We start from the raw sequence: 16,230 nt of genomic DNA on the forward strand, positions 1-16,230 counted from the left end.
ACTTTTATTTTACTTTAATTCACTATCTGGAATCTGTGTAATCATGCTGTTTGATTTTTAGATGGTTCAAATTTTTTTAATGCTATCTGAAATCTGATAGCCAATGACCCTATTATATGAAATGAAATTAATCAGGCAGGCTCACAGCCCTAATTTCAGAATAGCCTATAGCAACTTTTATGCTCTCTCTCATTCCCCAAACACCCATTGAGAGATAGCCAGGATAATTTTCTTCATTTCCTGCCCAGACAGCTGTGGAGTGTTGTAATTCATTGTTAGACAGCTGCCGCATTCCTCTTTAGAAAAGGATATATCTTGTCAAGGATGCAGTTTTTCTCCAATTTTTAGTTTATTTTTTAAACAGCGGTGTACTCACCAGATGTACAAATGGCATAGCCTTCCAAACCTTAAAGCGAGGCCACATATCCCTGCCTGGAGGTCAACACTATAAATATCCTCCCTAGGTTGCTTATAATCTTCACCGCTTCAGTAAACAGACCAACCTACTCCTGTTGTAAAATCCTCTAGATTTCTGAAAATAGCTCCTTACTAGCTGAGTAAACCTTAACCCTCTCCTATAAGCCGATAAGAAAAATCTATATATCTAAAAGGTGAGCAGTAACCAGTTTTATTTTTATTTTATTTTATTTTTAGAGAGAAGGGAAGGAAGGGAGAAAGAGAAGGAAGGAGACATGAAACATCAATGTGAGAGAGAAGCATCAATGGGTTGCCTCTCATATGCACCGAAACCGGGGTCCAAACCTGCAACCTCGGCATGTGCCCTGACCAGGTATCAAACCAGTGACCTTTCCCTTCGCAGGACAATGCCCAACCAACTGAGCCAGTTTTAATCATCAATTATCACCGCATTCCATATCCATAAAACAGCCTTGCTATCTTCTTGTTTTTACTATGAAACTGTGGAGAGCTGAGAAAGAGCTGAAAGAAGATAAAATTTCTCATGTGTCTGTACACATGTGAGCATAGTCATGTGGGAGGAAGACAGAAACAACCCCATAAAAATAGAAAAACACTTCATGTGACAGTGAGGGAGACAGGACTCAGAATACTTCAGGGAGCAGAGATGACGAGAATGAGTAGCAGTGTCAAGTGAAGGCTAGGAGGTTAGACTACTTAGATAATTTAGAAAATGTTGGACGTTAAGTCAAGGGAGGTTTGTTACTATGTCATGTCTTATAATTTAAAAATTATAATCACAAAGAGGACAAATATGAAGGAAGCTTTTCTACTTTTGAATTACTTTTACTTTCATAAAAACCTCTTATTTGGTGCTATTTTAATTTTTTAAGGCACCTTAGAGTTGGCCAAACGGATCCAGGGGCAGTTAAAGTCTTTCCAGTTTCTTCTGTGAAACTGGTGTTTAATAGCTATGTGGGGAGTTTCTCCAAATAAAAATTCTGTTTTTCCTGATTTCTATTTCAAGATCTCTAATATTAGACATTAAATTTTGTTTGACAAGTAAAGCTACTTCTTAACTTAGTGAAATCGGTCACAAACTCTACTCCCTGAGGTAGAGAGAAGATCATCCTTGTTGACTGGCATACCCTGGAAGTCCGCGTAAATCAGGCAACAAAGGTCAACCAGTTCAATGCAGTCAAGAAACCTCTTTGGGGGCCTTTGAGGACCTACCACAGATTAGACACTTTGCTAAGCAGAGGCTGAAGGAGACAAATAAAGCATAAAACCCCGTCTCACAAAGCTTACACATCTTAAGAGAGACAATTAGGGAAAGGGTAATTATAATACAGGTTTACCAATATAACAGGGGCAGCTACCCATAGGGGGTCAGGAGAAGCACTCTCACCAATTGAGTGAAAAGAATTGCACTACCCCCAAAAAGAGAAAAAGTGTCCATCTTCCTCCTAAAGGCTTCCTCCTAAAAGGTACTGCCTCATGTGGGAGACTATTTGGATTATCCCTGCCAAGTCCCTGATACCTTGTCCCACTAGGCTCAGTTTCATGCAGGAAGATGGGAGAGTGGCTCAGAGCTGGTACATTCAAATTGTGAGTCTATCGGATACCACTGTCTGGGAGCAGAATGAAGTACTTAGACCCCTCCTGCAGGCCAGGCTGGCATCACCCTCAGTAGGAGACTTTTTTTTATCCTCACCAGAGGAAATTTTCGTTTGCTTTTTTTAAAAGATTTTATTTATTTATTTCTAGAGAGAGGGGAAGGGAGTGAGAAAGAGGGAGAAAGAAACATCAACGTGTGGTTGCTTCTCTTGCACCCCCCCCAATTGGGGACCCAGACATTTGCCCTGACTGGGAATCAAACCAGCAACCCTTTAGTTTGCAGGCCAGCACTCAATCCACTGAGCCACACTAGCTAGGGCAATAGTAGACTCTTTCCTCCTGTCCCTCTGAGCCCAAGGTGGCTGAGCTCGCTTTTGAAGAGGGGATGGCTGGCTGCACCCAACCTGAACCTGCAGTGAGCCCCTCCAGGGGGAACTATAGCTAGAGACTCTGACAGAAACTAAATGATTTGGTTCTGGAGAAGGGCCACTTTCCCTTCACTTAGTTCCTCACTGAGTGATCCACATGTAAGGGACATGACTCAGTCCTCCCAGTCCAGTTGTGCCTCCCTACTTAGCTCATGACCTATGGAAAGGACTATGGTTCCTGGCCAGCCTGAGCCCACTCTATAGTCTGTCTTTGGAAGGCTCGGGAAGAAGACCAGGCAACCTCAGAGAGAGACACAGTAACTTACAGGTGGAGTCAGACTTCAGGGATCTTCAGTCCTTTTACAGATCCACTGCCAGTTCTAACCTGGAGAAAGCCAAACCTTGTACACAGATTGATTCCTCCCACACATATCCAAGTCTAATAAACACAGCCACAAACAGTGAACAGCATGATAGCTGCAGACAGGTAGCCCAAGGCTGGTTACAATATCTGATATCAACCTGGTCCTAAACACATATCTGACATCAACCTGTGCCCAAGTAGACCCAGAACCAACACAACCAGTGGTGGGCTTCAAACAATACTAGAGCTTCACCCAACTAGCCACACAGGCAGCACATGAAAAGGTGGATTCTGGCAGGCACCAGACCTTGCTAGGAGCAACTCTGCCTTGGGGGACAGCCCTTGCACAGCATTTCATACACAGTGATTGAGGTTTATCCTTATAGTCAGCCAGCCTGAAGGTTAACTCCACCACAAAAAGGCCAACAGCACTCAAGACTCAAGTACAACAGGAGGGTGCACATAATGCACAAGAAATATTTTGGATTAAGGAGCTCAGGTGATCTAGAAAATTGTGCCACTGAGCCCATCAAGACAATTTTTCATCATAAAGGCATCATTACAAGTTTGAAAGTCGTAGCAGATATATGTAATGCACATAGACAAAATAGGGAAATAAAGAAATATGCCCCAAATAAAAGAACAAGAGAAGTCCCCCAGAAAAAGAGTTAAATAAAATGGAAGCAACCAAAACACCAGATGCAGAGTTTAAAACAATGGTTATAAAGATGCTCAAGAATCTTAGAGGGAAGAAGGGATGATCTCAGTTAAAACGTAAACAAAGAGACAGTAAGCATAGAAACCATAAAAGAGAACCAGTAAGAAATGAAGAACAAAATATTTGAAATAAAGAAATCACTAGAGAGAATCAACAGCGGGTTAGATGAAGAAGAGGATCAAATCAGCAATTTAGAGGACAAGTTAACATTAAGCACCCAAGGCAGAGAATCAAAAGGAAAAGAGAATTTTTAAAAAATAAGAAAATTCTAAGGAACTTTGATATAACATCAAGTGTAACAACACCTGCATCATAGAGGTACCAGAGAGAGAGAGGAGAATAGGCAAGGAATAGAGAAACTCCTGGAAGATATTATAGCAGAAAACTTTTCTAATCCGGTGAAGGAAAAAGGCACACAAATTCAGGAAGCACAGAGAGTCCCAATCAAGATAAAATCAAAAAGGCACATATCAACACATTTCATAATTAAAATGCCAAAGATTAAAGACAAAGATAGAACTTCAAAGGCAGCAGGAGAGAGACAGTTAAGTCACCTACAAAGGAGTTCCCATAAGGCTGTCAGCTGAGCTCTTAACAAAAACGCTTTGGGTCAGAAGGGATTGGCATGTATCTAACAATAATAACCTTAAGTGGCTTAAAAGCTCCAATCAAAATATGCAAGGTAGATGAATGGATAAGAAAACATTACCCATATATGTGCTATCTATAAGACATCCACCTCAGAACAAAAGATTCCCACAGATTGAAAGTGAAAAAAATATTCCATGCAAATGGCAAACAAACAAACAAACCAAAACAATAATAACTTATACCATACACAAGGGTTCACTCAAAATGGATAAAACACTTAAATATAAATTGTAAAACCATAAAAATTTTGCAAGAAAACATGGGCTGTAAAATCTCAGACATGTCTTGTAACAATATTTTTGCTGACATGTACTTTAGGGCAAGGGAAACAAAGATAAAATTAAACAAAATTAAACTACATCAAACTAAAAAGCTTTTCCACAGCAAAAGAAATCATCAACAAAATGAAAATGGAATCCACTATATGGGAGAATATATTTGCCAATGATACATCTGATAAGGAGTTAATTGCCAAAATATATAAGGCAACTTATGCAACTCAACACCAAAAAACCCTCAAACAATCCAATTGAAAAATGGGCAAAGGACCGCCACTTCAGCAAAGAAGACATACAGATTGCCAATAGACAAATGAAAAGATGCTCAACATCACTAATCATCAGAGAAATGCAAATTAAAACCACATTGAGATATCACCTCATACCTATCAGAATGACTATCATCAATAAATCAACAAACAAGTGTTGGCAAGGATGTGGAGAAAGGGGAACACTTTTGCACTGTTGGTAGGAATGCAGACTGGTGCAACACTGTGGAAAGCAGTGTGGAGTTTCCTCAAGTAATTAAGAATGTTTTATGACCCAGCAATTCCTCTCTGGGAATATATCCGAAGAAACCAAAACTCTGATTTGAAAGAATATATAACCCCTATGTTAATTGCGGCATTATTTACAATCCCCAAGATATGGAAGCAGCCCAAGTGCCCATCTGTAGATTAGTGGATTAAAAAAGCAGTGGTACATTTGCACAATGGAATACTAATCAACCACAAAAAAGAAGGAAATCCAACCTTTTTTGACAGCATGGAGGAACCTGGAGAGCATTATGCCAAGTGAAATAAGCCAGTTGGAGAAAGATGAATACTACATGATTTCAGTTATATGTGGATTCTAATGAACAAAATAAACTAACAAACAAAATAGAAACAGAGTCATAGAAACAGAAAACAGGCTAACAGCTGTCAGAGTGGAGGCAAGTAAAAAAAAAAAATGAAGGGATTAGGCAAAGAAATAAAACCTCGTAGATACAGACAACAGTATGGTGATTACCAGAGGAAAAGATGGGTAGGGGAGGTAAAAAAGGATAAAGGGAGATAAATGGTTATGAAAGGAGACTTCACTTGGGGTGGTGAACACACAATACAATATATAGATTATATATTATAGAATTGTACACTTAAAACCTATATAATTTTTTGAGCAATGTCACCCAAATAATTTTAAGATAAATTAAAACAAAACAAAATAAAATACAATTACAATTGAAAGTTAAATTTTACTTCAGATACAATTACAACTGAAAGTTAAATTTTACTTCAGATACACATTTGAATTTATCTGCAGTGGTGTCGGAGAGGTGACAATGAACTTTTTGAGACCCTTTAGAGAATAAACCATCACAAAAATTAATTAATTAATTAACATATTTAACCAAAAACAAGAGACAGCTTTATGTTAAAGGAATAGAGAACCCAAGATATGAAAACAAATTAACACTAAGCTATCGTCATATCCTTTTACATATCTCTTCTCTGGAATTCAATGCTGAATTTAATTACATTGATTGGCTTTTTTTGGTCCTATCTCTGATTATAAAATTAATTTGCATAAATCTGTGTTCTTTATTGTTTTCCACAAAAGTTCACAAACAACCCTCCTTCTATAGGCCATTTATTTAAAAAAGAAATTGCACTTAGACATACAGGTTATCTCTAGACTGACAGACTTCTAAACACCAAGTGCCCAATCCTCTAGTCAGAGGTCTGTCCTGAAGCAGCAGCCACGGGAGAACGACTTGGAAGCCGCGCAAGGTGAGTAAACGCCAGGAAGCAAACACCGCCACCTTTTAGATTTTACGCAGTCGTTCCAAGACCCAGAGATATTTTTTCTCCAAAATTTTAATAATTAGTCATTTTCTTCAGCTATGACCAAAATAAAAAAAGGAAAGGACAAAAGCTTCCTTAGAAGGACATTAGGATTATATTACCCCACTTTGTCAGGCAGCTTAATAAGTGCCCCGCTGAGAGGGTCAGGAGTGGCTGTCCCTCCCAGCCTCACCACAGATAAAAATTCCACTGCGATGCGATTGAGTCCCTGACCTGCAAGTTAACACTCCCTGTTTTCCCAGACAGCCCTTCTCTGGAGGACAGGCTGACAATCATGTCAAACGCAGCTGGGACCTGACCACCAGCTTCATTTTCAATTGTGAGTAAAATCAGGATTTGAAGCCAGGTCTCTGAAGATCAGGCGCAATGACATGAACTTGGTCCCCTAATAAATCACAGCTGAAGTTGGTGTTCAGGAGAGCAAATGCTATATGATGCTGCTGGCGAGATGAATTCTGTTACAGTCTCACTTGTCCCCTTCAGCTTCGGCTTAAAACTTTCAAAGAACTTGAATCAGTTTCCTAAACGCCATGTTATTCCTTTGTTTAAAAGCATTGTTTGTTGTTGTTGTCCTCCCTCGTTCTTTTGGAGAATCATCTCCCAGATGGCCTCAGGGGGAAAGTCGCAGCTTTCAGGGCTTTCACCGGAGTGGAGTAAGGAGCCAACCTCCTGGGAGAATCTAGAGGTTCTGAGTGAAGAAAGAAGAAAATTTCAAGCCATTTTTGAAGGGCAAAAATTACATATCGAATGATTCTTGAAGTATTTTTAACATTTTATGCTTTCTATCTGGAAATGCTGAAAATAAATAATAATGCCAGAAAATTACAATTTATGTTCTGAATTCAGCTTCGGAGGAGCAGGTGATACTTAAGAAAGCATCACCAGTAAATATCAAAACATCACAGAAATATTGATGTTTTCACCTCTACGTTCTCTTTAGCAATTTTTAAATGGGCCAGATGGTATAAATCCAGCATTTAAATCTACAAAGTACAATTTTTTTTCTGATTCTTAATGCAAAATGTGTACTCACAAAGAAAAATCAATTTGTCAACCTGGCGTGTACATGACATTTTTCATTTCCCCACTTGCTGAGGAGAAATGCAGACAATGTGAGCTGCTGAATGAAGTGACATTTAAAGAATTGTGATTTTTTTTATTTACCACCTTAGTCACATTTAAAATTTTTATTTCAAATATTTTGTGACTAAACCTTCCCTGCATGTTTGAAATCAAACCAGTAAAATTACTTGCAAGGAAGCAAAATTTTCACACACTCAAATCGCCCTGTTAAGCCCGTTGTCAAAACGATGTGTGTAATGGCATCAGAAAGCTGAACAAGTAGAAAACTCAGACTCTTCGGGCAACATTTCACAAATGTATCCAAATTTTCACTGGCCCTAAACTGACTTCTTTCAATGCCAGATTCACACTTCCGGGACCTAGCCAATCCTTACTTTCATGATCACATTATTTTAAAGTGCTAAATGAGAAGTCGTTAATTTAGCTTCACATTATAAAAGGATCAGGTTTACCTCATCACCATTTTCTAGTGGAAGAAACAGACTCAGAGAGATTCTGAGGAGTTAAATCCACTTAGCTATGAGGAATTGAAATGCAAACCACCTGCATCCAAAACCCGGATTCCAGTAACTGAGCCATCTTGCTTCCGTTTCTGGCCACAGGCAAAATACAGTGGTCAAGATCTGAAGGCTGGATTCCAGTCACCCCTCTGCTCCTTCCCGTGTGTGGCACTTTGGGAAAAGCATTTAAGCACAAAGTGATGTGAGACTAGAAATGTCCACACCCCATAGATGTTTCTGAAGATCAGAAAGTGTGTGAAAAGCTTGAAACCAAGCAGACAGGGGCCCATCCGCATGGTGTCTTGGCGAATGACCTAGCAATTAATGTGGGAAGAAACAGGTTTTTATTCCAACCCTGGGCGGGGTGAGGCTCAAAGCATTTATGCTCAGAGCCCTCCTTTTCCATAAGACACAGCACTTGCAAAAGGCTATAAGCCAAAAGCAAACCCAATAGTTCCTCAGACTCTTATCTTAAGCCAGCTGCGCAAACAGTTCCCCCGTCTCCCTGGAAGGTACCAAAGTCACCACCCTCATGCAGCAGCTGTCCCCTTCGGGATCTGGGGTACATTGTCACCAGCCTCCACGTTATAGTCCAGGAATACTTGCGCCATATTACACTGGATCATGGCGAAGTCCAGGAAAGGCATAAGTCCCAAGAGAGTGGCCTTCCCATGTGTTCTGAGTCCCAAGAGTCAGCATCTTGCAAGGCAGAGTCTTTGATGGCTTCAGAGCCAGCTAGAGTAGGCACGAACAGAGCAGCAGTGGGTCTCTTTCCTTACTATACCAGGCAGGATCCTGACTACAAACTACATACCTCCTTGCCCACTTCTCCCTTCTTACGGCTACTACATCATTGCTCTCCTTCTTCATGGGTCCCCACTTACCATGCCCTTTCCAAACCACCTCTCTGCTGGCAACACGGCACTTCCTCCTTCCCACTAGCAATACGGGTCTTCTCCGTATGGTTGAACCCCTTTATAGCTGCCCACCCTCAGTTTAAATCCTGGCCCAGAGCCTCCTGTGTGACCTCATCTCTAACTCCTCCCATAACGAACTACATTTGCCAATTTTCTGTATAGTTTACATTTATTCGGCTGCCATCTTCAGTCAGGATAAGAGTGACTCAGCGATGGAGGGGGGTGCCCTCCCTCCTACATCACAAGTCAGGATGTATCCTGAAAGTCGCACCCACCTTGCCCTGAGGTGGCAGCATGGCTATTCAACTAGCCCCCAAGTTGATACAGATGTGCAAGTTGTCTCCATTCTCCCCATCGCCCAACCCATGGGCTATTGGGGTTTTCTCCTATTTTGCCCACACCCCTCAGCCTGTACCCCACTACGAGCTCCCTACCCAGTGTTTTCCATGTCTCTAAGGGTTCTCTAAGACAGGGGCTGTCAGAGCATGGCCAGTCCACACTGATTTGAGATACTCCAAGTCACAGTGAGTGTCCTCAAGGCGTTTGTAAAGTTGAAATCCAGGTTTTCAGTCACCCAGGACTTTAACAATCATAATTAATGAAAGTATTTTCTATTAAACGCTTACCATTGCCAGGCACTGTGATAACCACTTTATACAGCCCATCACCTTTGATTCTCACAATCACACAATGAGATAGAAATTAAATCTGCTTGATAGTTGGCAGGTGGAGAATTACAAGTGGTTTCCTATGCACCCAGCAAGTTACACAGAGGAGGGAAGATGTAAACAAACCCAGGCAGAGTCCGGAGCCTAAGCTTTGACCTCTGTGAACCACTCTCTGATCATCTCTGGCAGATACACAGTGGCATGTCTAAATTCAACTGCTTTTTTTCCTTCTTTCTTTTTATTACATTAAGAGAATGGAAGGGAAACATTTTTACTCACCTCCTAAAAACTTTGAGGATTGAGACCTCCTTGCCCTCTGCAAAAGGGAAACCAGTTTATCATTGCTAAAAAAGTGGGTTCAAGGATGCTACCCCCACGGATGGGCCACCCCTGTGCAAGGACAAAAGGAAGGCAGGTTTTCAGATGAATTGAAATCTCTCTAAGAGAGAAGAAGGGATTTCTTCAGAATGACAGGAAGTCATAAAGAAGTGACTGGGAAGGAGGAGGTGCGTAAGAGTCATGGGGATGTGAGTCTCATCCCGAAAAGTCAGCTTCTCAAAGGACAACTCTGAATGGCCTGGGTGAAAAGAGAGACGCAAACATGGTGGAAAGCGGTGGCTCTGACCCCAGCCTGCTTCAGATCCAGCCCCAGTTCCACCTCTTACTGGTTTGGTGACATTGGACAAGTGGTTTCACCTCCAGGCTGCTCAACCAGTACCTCATGATTCTCTTCTGTAAAAAAGAAAAAGTATCGGCAACTACTTTTCAGGGGTCTGAGGATTTGACGAACTGATATCGAATCCTCAGATGTCCATCCCCCAAAGCAGTGTCTGGCCCATTATATGTGCTTAGTAAATGTCAGTCCTTATTATCTATACAATATTTGAGGGCTGTGGAGTTGGCTGGAGCTATTTCATCATAGGCCCAAAGCCTCTGGCGTGATCTGAGCCCACACCAGTGTGCGTACCAGCAGACCCTCCTGCTGGGGCTCAGAAGTGACTCCCTCCAAAGGGGTCCCGCTGCACATTTTTGGTCTCCCAGTGGGAGCTCCTGACTATGCTACGAAACTCCAAGATCAGGGAGCCTATCAATATCAGAATCCAACTAATTAACATGAAAACCCCAGTTTCCCTGTCTTCTGTCTGCCCTCACTTATTTCTCTTTTGTTCAATTCCCATGTTAGTAAAATAGAAATACCATTCACCTCACAGGATTGTTATGTGTGGGGGCGACTTTCCTCACAAGTCCCCGGTGTGCCCCGGTGTGCCATAACTGAGACATGATGTGATCTGCTTGGGGAGGAGAAGTGGCCATTTTCCCAGAGGAAAAGGCCATGAGCAGTGGTCAGTTTCTCAGGGGATACAAAGGTCAGCAGTGGCCAGTTTCTCTGAGGAGAAAAAGGCCTCCAGCCCCCTCCTCTAGGGCCTTTTATTGGGTTGTAATACACAGGAATACGGGGCGGCAAGGATCAAACAGTAGATCACAATTCAAAGAAATCTGAGGGCTTGGTATGAGTCAGAGTCTGTCAGGAACCGAGTTTTAGGGTTTCTTGCTGGAACCCTTAACATATGAATGAAAATACTGTTAGCAGAGCAGATTTCATAGGTTTATCAGTAAGTCTTTGTGATGCCAGATTCTTCCCCAGGACATGCTCTAGCAAGGCAAAGAGCTGCACCCCTCCCCATCAGGTATTCAGGCTTAAGGGGATTAGAGGCAGGAAGAGCTTCTTCCAAAGAACATGGGGACTCAGGCTATGTCAAGGCCAGGGGCGAGAGTCCATTGCTCTTTGTTGCACACCCCACCCCAGTCCTTCCATGAAGGCCTCCCAAGTTATTGAGTCTGGCTTAGGTTGCCCCACACTGTGAGGAGTCTTACCCGTCATTGATTTCGGACCAAGCTTTGGGGGCAGGGAGAGGAAACTGAGGCAGCATTTGCTACCAGAGATGAGCTTTGTCTCCTGTGGCTCGCATTCCAAAGGTCATCCATTGCCCTTAGCCACAAGGGGTAGAGATACAATTCCTAGAACCAGGCAGAGTGGTTCACAACATTCTTTCCTTAAGCTAAAGACAGCACTTACTAAAGCTGTGAAGGGACTAATGATTCAAGGTGAAAACCTAATGAGAAGCAGAGAATTGGTTCTATCATTAACACACTGCTGCTTATAGAATATCTATTGATTATTTTTCTACAAATGCTTGATTTTCATAATGTGAATAAGTCTGGAAGAATGACTTTAATATAGACGAGATCGGGCGCGTTCAGGGTGGTATGGCCATAGACATGACTTTAATATAGAAATAAAATAAGGATAATAGTAGTAATGGTCTTTAAAGATATGTAACCAAATATATAAGAAAATCGGCTTGTATTTAATAGAAAAACCTCTGGTTTTCTCATTCGGTCCCTAGAAAACTAAATCATAAGTTATTCCTGTGCATCAGGAAGAAATGTGCTCTGCTCTGGAATTAAACTCATTTGAGCTCACACTACACGAAGAGGCATTCTGGAAGTCCATTTGCACTGTTAAATGAGCACCTACATGGTATTGCTGGAGGTAGAGGAGACAAAGGCACTCTGAGGAATAAGAGGAAAAGCACTGGCATAGAAGTTAATCAGATTAAACGTGTTAGTGGAGAGAGACCTGCAATTTGCTGGCTGCCCACTCCCCCCACCCCTATGTGACAACAGGGTGAAGCTAATGAGGGGAATTGCAAGAGAGGCCCACTGTTTAAAAACACATGCACTAGAAACAAAGGCTTGCTTGCTGTTCTGTTTGTGATGCTCCACCTAACTCCCCACAGGACAGCTGATATCTCACACTAATCAGTCCACTGCTGGAAATGCTGAGGAGGAAAAAATACCCCTGCTGCACACTTTCCTGTCTTTCCCCAGATTCTAAATCTTCACACAGAAATAATTTTGCAAGCACAGCCATCTCGGGGATTCGATGAATTCTCCCTACCACCTCCTGTTGTTCCTTCAGTCCTAGAGGGATACTCCAAGCAGACAGGAAATGTGACCCAGAAGTGTGGCAGCATATTTGCAGCTTGTTTCAGGAAGATAAGTGTCTCTCAGTCTCCTCCGGTTGAACTCACACATTCCATCTTTGAAGAGAGCTTTAAACAGTCCTGGCTTGTTCAGAACCCTTTGTTCTCAGGACCAATTTAGGAAACAGCCCTCAGGGACAAAAATACAGTCAAACTGCTTGGTGATAGGCACTGTGCTCTGCATATACACACATATATGAAGTCTGTCCAGAAGGTACCCAGCCAGGTAATATGAAAAATAGAGAAACAAGATGCAGAAAACCTTGTGCACAGGACAATGACACCTCAGTCCCCTTCAAAGTAGGCACCTTGGGACTTCACACAGTTCTTCCAATCGCCATCAGCTGCCCCATCATATTTTCCTGAATCTCATTGACAGTCTGAAATCTCTGCCCTTTCAAAGTGATTTTAGTTTTGCGAAAAGCCACAAGTTGCAAGTTGCCAAATCTGGCCTATAGAGGGGCTGATTCTCCTGGGCGATTTGATGTTTCTCCAAAAAGCTCTGCACAAAACATGATTCATGAGCTGGTGTGTTGTTATGATGAAGCTACCAATCTCCAGCTGCCCATAGCTGTCTCCTTCTGAGTCATCCAAATAGTTTCTATGGAAGAATGTTCAAGCTTAATGCAAAATTTGATACAGTCATTTTGAATGCAATGGCTACACAGTACACATGCTCACTCAATAGTATCTACTGCCCCCACTGACTAACAGTGAAGTCGTCATTGTTCATGCATGCACAATCCTGTCCACTCTCCTTCACTGCCAGGTTACATCAATGTCACACAAACCATTCTTGTTATAAGAACAATAGCTGGGCTTTTTCTGGACAGATCTTACCTATGCACAGATCCCCTTCAGGGATTTGGATATGCCATTAATGTCTTCCTATCATGACTTTTTAGGCAGGATTCCTTGTTACCACCCAGTAATATCAGTCCTGATCTAGGTTCCCCTCAAGAATCTTTCTCAGTTATCACATGCTGGTTAATAGAATGAATATGACGTATGCACATAGCCTTCAAATTAGTTCTGATATTTCCCTTTCAGTGTGAAATGTCATTGAAAGCATTCTTCAGGAACTAAATGGGCATGCGTGGATATTCCACACAAATGTCTATATGTAGTTGGACTTCATCTAAATTAACCCAGACATAGAAAATGTATCTGTTTTAACTAATAAGAACAATCACTCATTTACTTCCTTACTGAGGTAGAATTTCAGGCTAGGGAAGTCAGGGATGTGAAAGTGGAGGGCTTGGGATTCACATGGACACCAAGAAGTGCAAACACATTCAGAGCTGTTACTCGTCAATAAGGAAAAGTGGATGATGGGTCGCCACCCCCACCCTGCACTGGTGCAGCCATGGGGCCCAGAGTCCATTGAGCAAGAGGGCGTCTAAGTTTGAGACCTCACCTGTGACCTCAGCTGGGCACAGTGTGTGTCGCCAAGAGCACACCAGAGAAAGCCACCACCCTTGGTGCACCCAGGGTACACTCCCTAGGAAAATGAAATAGGGCATCAGTGACGGATTATTGCTTATTAATAGGAACTGTCCTTCAGACGAATCTTTAAAAAGGTGATGCCTGCCTCCGCACTTGTGCTTATTCAAGTGGAAGTGAAAATTTCCCCCCATCCATTGCATAAAAATCATGCAAAAAATAATCACTAAATCTCTTGCCAACTATGTCTCTTCGATTGAGGGAGATGTGAATACAGAGGGAATATTCACTTGGCTCCTTGCATCAATTGCAAACTAGCATCTACTTCAGTGTTGGATTAATGCTTTAGGATGTTTATCACTGATGTGAAAAGCTCTAACACCCTGTACATGAGCAGTCCAAGTAAGAACGACTACAGTTTATAATCAAATGTTACATATAAGTGAGTATATCCATTACACTTTATGGGAATGGCTTTAGTTCATAGTAAAATGTAATGTATGAATGGTTATATTTTTTAAATACATAAGATGAATTTTGTCTTTTCAAATGAAAATTCTAACACATTATCCCTCATAAACAAAACAAACAAAAAGGTCATAATCAGTGAAGAAATTAGAATCCACCCCAATGATTTCTTTGGAATCATCTCGTTTTCTGCTCCATTCCTCTTTCCCCCCACCTTCCCACAGTCTGCTGTTGCCAGCAAGTAAGTTTAAGTGCTGAAGCAAGAACAAAAGGAAAACAGAAACATATATTTATGTAAACTTGTATTGATTCAACTAGGAGGAAACCCCACAGCTTTCGAGGTCTGAGTTACAAATCACTATGATCAGAAGTGCTGATGTGCTAGGAATACACAATTCTTTTGCTTGTTATCAGGGCTCAGGCCTGTTGCGGAGCTAGAGTTAAACTGAATAACATTAAACGTAGTTTCAAGCCTCCATTTATCCAGTGATATTTCGGAAGAGGCAGGACACAGCAGCCAGGAGTCGAGGCTTGTGTATTCCGATCCATGGGCAGTGACTGACTGATCCACATTTGAGAAAATCAGAGGGAGGTCGCATCACCTTTCCAAACATGAGAAAACTCTGTTCTTCCCAAGATGACCCAAAATGTTCTAATTATTGGTTATTCCCTCTGGCTGGTGATGCAGCCAACAAGCACATAGAGTTCAGTGAACCCACAAGCACACAGCTGTTATCTTTGACTTGTGGCCAAAACAGAAATTGGAACGGAATACACCCAGACAAGTGTAAAGGCTTCTGTTTAAAGCAGCTATTTGCTAAACCAGATCAACAGCTTTGAAATGGAGAAGAAATGAATCCTTTTCTAGAATGGCTGAATCAAAGCAAGATCAATGTCTTGAAGACAAGATGTTAAAATAGATTACCCACACTGGCTGCCACAACCGGGCAGCCTTTGCGCCTCCAGGCTGTCCATATTCTACCTGTTTTGTTACCTTGTGTTTGTGTGTGGGAAACAACTTTCTGCATTCAAGAGTGGTGGCTGTGTTTACTTAGCTAGTTCATGATATGAAACATCGAGGAGCAAACTGCTGTGCTGAAAGCCAACCAGATGTTGCCTAGGCCACTGGCCTCTTTGGCTAGTAGCATCAGAGGCTCTTATCTGGTAGCGGGAGGGCAGGAAGAAACAGTAGTTTCACTTTGGGGTTGAGTCAGTAATTCTGCCCTTCGAAGTTCCACTAAGAAACGACATTAACAAATACCTCACTTTAACAGAAGCAAAGGGACTGGTAAGAAATAGCTCGTAGGAGAAGGAGGGAAAAAAAATCACCCTTCCTGTTCCTTACGCAAACACTGTGTGCCTGTGCTAATCTGGCAATCCATCTTACAATCACCAAACAGCACAGAGCAAGGAAGCAATTCGTGCTGCAATAGTGCTCCTCAGAGCTTTTCATAGCTTGATGCCTATTGAAGCTGCTTATATTGTACCAGCAGGTGGGTGTAAAATAGCAGATTCCGAGCCTACAGAAGCAGTGTCCCAGGGTAGAAGAGGAGATGATTTTTTTCCAGTAGAGTGAATATGCATATCAATGTCCCTGAATGGAGAGCTGGGTCCTGGTGAGCTGTCATCAGCAGCAAATCTGTCTGTACTTCCATCTCAAGTGGTCTGTTTCAGTGATAACAGGGCTTATGTAGCAGGGGTTTGAAGAGCCTGCTTCTCTCGATTCCAGTGGGGCTGCAGACCGCGTCTGCAGTGCAGACAGCCCTGAGCCTACCATCAACTTTCGTTCATTCCCAAATTCTCCCTGAGCTCTTCTTCACTTGCAGAAACGGTGAAGTCGCACC

The sequence above is a fragment of the Sturnira hondurensis genome, unplaced genomic scaffold (assembly GCF_014824575.4).
Source record: "Sturnira hondurensis isolate 20B ecotype Veracruz unplaced genomic scaffold, ASM1482457v3 Scaffold0024805, whole genome shotgun sequence".
Taxonomy (NCBI): Eukaryota; Metazoa; Chordata; class Mammalia; order Chiroptera; family Phyllostomidae; genus Sturnira; species Sturnira hondurensis.